Source organism: Rhinopithecus bieti, unplaced genomic scaffold (assembly GCF_001698545.2).
Source record: "Rhinopithecus bieti isolate Rb0 unplaced genomic scaffold, ASM169854v2 scaffold_5273, whole genome shotgun sequence".
Taxonomy (NCBI): Eukaryota; Metazoa; Chordata; class Mammalia; order Primates; family Cercopithecidae; genus Rhinopithecus; species Rhinopithecus bieti.
In genome coordinates, this window is record NW_016805057.1 from 2,152,994 (window position 1) to 2,159,631 (window position 6,638).

At 45.4% G+C, this 6,638-nt stretch overlaps 1 long non-coding RNA gene across 1 annotated transcript; it reads left to right on the forward strand.

Annotated features, from left to right (window-relative positions):
* Positions 1-455: 455 nt before the first annotated feature.
* On the forward strand, positions 456-6,355 carry LOC108528970 (uncharacterized). Its single transcript, XR_001885357.1, has 3 exons — positions 456-641; positions 4,838-4,962; positions 6,109-6,355. It is a non-coding gene; the product is annotated as an uncharacterized LOC108528970 (long non-coding RNA).
* Positions 6,356-6,638: the final 283 nt, after the last annotated feature.

A 6,638-nucleotide genomic window follows, 5' to 3' on the forward strand; every position in this document is an offset into this window, starting at 1 on the left:
TTTCAATAAGCCAGCTCTTTGAGGAGCTGGGAACAGGGAGATGAAAGGAGCTTCCGACCTGAGGAGTCCCTGGTCTTTGTTGTTATGATGGCAAGAAGCACTGGGAGCTAACATCAAAGGGAGAGAGGCCTTTGGATGCTTAGAAAGAGTCCCTCCACAGTTCCTCTCCTCCTCTGGATGCAGCTCAAACCAAATCAGCCAAACCACTAAATAAAACCACTGGAAAACAAGGTCAAAGTGACAGAGGTCAAGAGCACCAACAAAAGTGCCTTCTTAGCCATCCTGGAGCCAAGCTGAAGAGCGGCCCCAAGTGACCAACGGTGGGACTCACAGTTGGGCCGTGCCCCCCACCCCAGCACAGCCTCGGATGAATCACACACCAGAGAACAACGGGGCTATTTCTCACGAGTCATTTGTCAAGCTGACATCCCTGCCTAGAGTTATTTAGGGCTTTCTAAAGACACTTATTTCCCTCCCTGTCGCAGGAAGCACCTGCACGGCTGTTGAGTTGTGGTTTTGCTCAATAGCACTTTGATATCCCTTAAGGCCTTCTTCAATTACTCTTCTGTCCCTGCCCAATTGGACTTTGGCTGAGGCAGAGACCGGGAAGCTTCGAGAGGATGATGGAGAGGAAAAGGATGGTGAGTTCCTCTGGGATCTGAGGCCAGCCACTGTCTGGAGGTGGGCTCTCATTGATTTCTGTGGGGGAACCTTCAGGGGAGGACAGTCTGAGTTCTTGGCCAGCTGGACTTGGAGCGTAACTGCCATGTTCCCATGAGGACAGGTCCCCCTCCCGGAGCAGAGCTATGCTCCTCCCAGCTACTTAGAGGAAAAGCAGGCCTGTCAGATGAGTGTGACTGGAGCAAACCTGGTCTGATCCAGCTAAATGACTTAAGGCAGAGAGGACCCGGAGTGGGATCAGGGAAGAAAAATGGAAATAATGAGAAGACTCAGTGAATGGATCTCTGAAAGCAGTTAGGAGAATTCGAGTTGTTGAGTCTAGGGGTGGCAAGGGTGAACTAAGAATTAGCTTTGATTATAGGCAGAATACCTGTGCAGAAATTAGTGGTCATTTCTACTGAAAATATGGTGTTGGTTGAATGCTTGCTTCCATGGCTGCCTGAGGATTTTGCTCCGGTGTGCTGACCTGTCTGGGTTATTGCATTCTTATTCATGAGGTGGTGGGTCTCCTTCCTTGGAGATTTGCATGAATGGAAATGACATCCTCCCAGTTGGAATGGTTTAGTCTTCATGACACCTGTGTTTCTTCCCTTCAGTTTGCACTGCCCAACATCCCAGCTTGACCCTTATGTCTGAATCAGTTTGGCAGCCTCTTGACTAGCATACAGATCTTCCATCTCTGCCTCCTTCAGTCCACTCTGCCTATGGAGGTCCCTCTTATCTTCCTTAAATTCATCTTGGATAATGGCAATGTCCTGCTAAAAATACATTGATACCTATTTATTTATTCAGCCAACACATACTGAGCACCTATTGTCTTGAGCACCTATTATGTGCCTGCTGCTTACTACTGGGCATACAACATGGCACAAAGTGCAGTAGGGCCTCATCAAGCCATTCCCTCAGCCTCCTGTCCTTGTCCTGGAACCTTCTAAGGCCCCACCATCTGGTTTTAACAGATCTTTCTGACCTTTTGCCCACCACAAAACCTTTTCTTCCAGCCTAGCCCATTCACCATGATAACCCACCTGGTGTCTTTCTTGTCACCCCAACTTCTGGATACAGTATCCTTATTCAGAGCCCATCTCTCCTGTGAAGCTAACACGTCTCCTTGCCTTTAGGAGGATTTCCATGGCCACTTGGGTTTTAGAATTCTCTAGCACCTCTGTCCCCACAGTGCTTCTTCCTTGGCACCAGGTATGTTCTTCCTGAGTGGAGAGAACTGGCAGCTGCTGTGCCCGCCCTGACCTCCTATGGCCTCACTCGCGGTGGACAAGTCATGAAAGAGCTGGAACCTGTGGACATTCTTTCCCTGTCCATACTCTGCAGTGGACGGTGACAGGGGCAGCTCAGGTGTTTGCTGGGGCTTCCAGAGCATTTGACACCATTAAGAAGAGGGAGAGGATACTGAATGTCTAAACTTAAAGGGGGAAGTCTTTGGGGATCATTTAATACAATGACCTTGTTTTGTGGATATGGAAACTGAGAACCAGGGAAACTGATTCACCCAAAACCACAAGGTGACATAGTAGCAGAGTCAAATCTTGTCCACTGTTGAGTTTAGCCTAAAGCTCCCTCCTTATATATTTTCAGTTCATCCTAAAGGTTTCTTCATACATAGTGAGCTGTAACCTAATGGATGTGTGAGCAGACTGTAACTTGCCCTTGTGCCAATCATCAAGTTTTGGCCAATCAAGGCCAGCCAACTGTTTAAATGGTGTTCAAATAAGGTAAACACTGAGCTGTAATCAATCTGGCTGTTTATGTCTCTCAGTTCTGTTTTCTGTGCATCACTTTCCTTTTTCTGTCCATAAATCTTCTTTGACACTGTGGCAACAACAGAGTCTCTCTGAACCTATTCTGGTTCTGGGGCTACCAAGTCATGAATTATTCTTTGCTCAAGTAAACTCTGTTAAATTTAATTTGTCTAAGATTTTTCTTTTGACTAAACTCTCCTGTCTCCATATACCTCAGCAATCGGAATCCTAAAGAACCTAACCTTTCAGGACACACGTAAAACAAGTAGAAAGTGTATTAATTTCCTATTGTGCTTGTAACAGATAACCACAGATTTAGTGGCTTAGACAACACACATTTATTATCTTGTAGTCAGTAGGTCAGAAGTCTAACACGGGTCTCACCAGGCTGAATTCAAAGTGTTGGCAGGGCTGTGTCCCTTTCTGGGGGCCCCAGGGAAGAATCTGTTTCTACCTTTTCTACTTTCTGCAGGCTGCTGGTACCCCTTGTGGCCCCTTCTTCCATCTCCCAGGCCAGCAATGTCAGGCTGAGCTTTTCTCACATTGTATCATGGACTGACCTAATCTTCTGCCTCCTCCTTCTACTTTTAAAGACCCTTGTGATTACATTGGGCCCATCTGGATAATCCAGGATAATCTCCCATTTTAAGTCATTTTAATAGCAATCTCAATTCCCCTCTGGCCATACAATATTACATATTCATGGGTTCCAGGGATTAGGATGTGAACATCTCTGGGCAGCCATTATTTTACCTACTACAGGAAAGAGGAAAATGAGGACAAAAACTCCACACACTCTCTCTTGCTTTCTCAATTTCTCTAATTCTGTATCAGGAGAAAAAGTTAATTTGAAGATGTTCTAGACCTTTGTATTCAACCTCAGGATTTTGTTCTGAGTCATGATCTGGTGAATTTGGTTAAGACACAAAGGAAAGGGATAAAGATGCCAAAACATACAGAAAAGAGGCTCACAAATGTTGGCTAAGAGGGTTTAAGAACTAAGAGGAGACCCTCTAGTTTTTGTTTGTTTGTTTGTTTTGTTTTTTGAAACTGAGTCTCCCTGTGTTGCCCAGGCTGGAGTGCATTGGTGCTATCTCGGCTCACTGCAACCTCCACCTCCCAGGTTCAAGCGATTCTCCTGCCTCAGCCTCCCAAGTAGCCAGGATTACAGGTGCATGCCATCACCCCTGGCTAATTTTTCTATTTTTAGTAGAGACGGGGTTTCACCATGTTGGTCAGGCTGGACTCGAACTCCTGACCTCAAGTGATCCACCCACCTTGGCCTCCCAAAGTGCTGGGATTACAGGCATGAGCCACCATGCCTGGCTGACTCTCTAGTTTCTAATGGCTTGAGAATTCCCCTGTTTCAGGGTATGGGCTGAATTTGCAAAAGGGGAGTTGATGTGAGACATCTAGATGGAACCATCAACTTCAAGGCCTATTGGTCAGTAAAATCAGCTAATAAGAGTGAAGGGAGTGGGGGAATGTCCCAGACAATTTGAGGAAGGAATCAACTAATTTCAAGTTGGAAGGGTTTTACAGACTCATGCTCTCTCAGAGTCTAAAGGACCTTCGGAGCTTCCTTGTCCAGCCTCACACCAAATACAAGATGGCCATAGACCTTCACCTTTTTTTGTCAGGCTCTGGTTAGGGGTAGGAAATCATCTAGATTCCCTTAGATCTTCTCTAATTCTCTGAGTCCATTACAAATTTCATCTCTAATTAATTCTTGGTATTGATGGAAAAATCAGGCAAACGATCCTTTCTGATTTTTTTCTCTGCCAGGATATTAGCATGCTGATTGTTACTATATCTTTGTGTGGAGGGTCTAAGATCTCCTAGACCACATGTAGCATTTAATCCTCACTTATGAGACTGTGAGGATAGGGAGAGCGATCCGAGGGAGGAAATATCTGCTAACAGACTTGGTGGCCTTCATGGAGGTCTCCTCCTCAGATGTGGTAGTGGCTGTTGTTGAATCTGCCTAGCACCCCTCTCCCACCTCTTCTGGTAACAGACCCAGTTCCTTTGGCTGCATAGGGGGAACATGTCATAGTGAATGGGCCAATCCACATAATTCCTAGAGGAACTTTTCAATCCGTGTGGGTTGGGGAACGCCTATCTACTCAGGTCACAAGCTGCGGGGAGGTGCACTTTGCTGATGACCACATCCCCACCTTACGGAGAGTGAGCAGGTCTGGGAAGATGGCATCAGACAGGAGCACAAAGGAGAGTGAGGGAGTCCTGAGGGTGTTTTCAGGTCCCTCAGTCCACCATCCTTCGTTATGGTTCAGTTACATGAACAAACACATTTCCCTTTCAGGCTTAAGCCAGTTTAAATGTATTTCTTCTATTGGCAACCCATGAGTCCTGAGTAATTTAGAATTTTTCATTCTCAGTTTTCCTGCTTTCTAGAAACTTGGAAGAAGGAACTAAAGATCAGAAACTTTTCTTCTCAGAGTCCAACCGGTCCATGATGGTTTGGGGAAGAACCTGCGGAAAGAGAGGGCAGGAAATTACCAAGGTGAGAAATCACAAAGGTTCTTATATACAGGATCCAGTGGGTGAATTGCCGGGTCCTGTTATCTTTGCTCCTTTTTAGATCTCCACTTGGCTAAAATAAATCATGACCCCACACTTTCAAAGATCCAGGCCAACCTTGGGTCCCTGAGGTGAGTTTTTTTCTGTCTTGTGGACCTGGTGCTACTTGTGTGGTGTAAATCAGAGGGTTAGCAAGTACTCAGTGGATTTTCTGGTAAGCCCAACCTTTTGACAAAAGAAGGGGAGGAAAGAAATAAAAGTAGGAGTGGGGGAAGTAAGCTAGAAGGATAAGAAGCGAGACAGAGACATGACTCCATCAACAAAATACCGAGTATCTTCTATGTGTAACACTGTGCTAGTTGCAACTTGTCATTCTAAAGCAACAAGTAGAACCCTTATTTGTGACTACAGAGGCTGAGAGTTAGGTGTGTCTGGTGTAAGACAAATGCACACCCAGGTATGACCAGCAAGCAGCAAAGTCAATAGACAATTACTCAGGAAGGCTGTTAAGCAAGGAATGAGAATGAATGGGCCTGCGTTTAACCTAGAAATTAAGTTAAAACATATGGCAAATGTTTGTTTGATATGCACTTAAAGCCTGGAACTGTCCAAGAGGCCCTGGGTCTCCCCGAGAGGAAGGCTGTTGAAAGAGTGTAGGCTGCCTGTGACTGCTGCGCCGAGCTGGATTACAGGCCTCTGTGACGCTGCCCATCACATCTGCTTTTCAGTAAAGCCGTGGGGGAGGCAAGCTGTCCCCTTAAACCCTTAAGCATGATCTTTCTACGGGTTTCACATTTTTTCCTAGCAGTGTTAGTTTTTTTGTGTTTGTTTTCTGAAGAAAAAAACTTCGTGTGCTTCTTCCCTTTTTTTTCTTTGCAATAAACTGTTGAACAAAATGTATACTATTTTGTCCAAACTTTTTAAATGCTCCCAGATTTGGATATAGTGTTTATGTCTGTGGCTTCTAGAAAGTCTGAATGGATCTGAAAGTTCAGAAAATACCTAAACTTTTGACTCTACCCTTCAGCTCACGCACTGTTGGGTGTGCATTGTTTTATTTTTAAAAATGGAAAATGAGAGACTATTCTTTAGTCATATCTTGTTCACAGAGCCTTTCCCTGTCTTGCAGACTGTGCCACCACCCGAAAGCTTGAAAACACCCCAGGAAGCCATCCCCTCATTGTGAAAGAACTAATCGCCACACACCACTTGGTTTTCCTTCCTGGACGTCATAGGCCATAGCCCTGTAGTTCCCACATTGTCTCTGTCATCATCCCAAGGAGTGTGACTCTTGATTCTGAGCCTGGGCAGGACAGCCTGTCTCAGCACAGGCTGTTATGTAAGTGGCTGTGGGGAGAGCTGGCAATAAACAAACATTTTTCCAGCCCTTGTTTTCTCTGCAGCCTTGAAAAATATTTCTCTGGGGCTGCTGCTGTGCTCCTGCAACAGGATGGCAAATTCCCAGCTTAGAAATGTCTTGCTCTGCATTTCCAGATTCTAAAATCAGAACAAAGTGAACCAGCATGTTCAAAGGAACTGAATTATTGAGAGCCAGGACACATAGATGGGTTTCTCAACAAGCGGCTTTGCAGCAGTGTTTCCAAAGGCTCATCCACACATCCTAGCGGCAAGTAACCATTGGGAAATTACATGGTGATA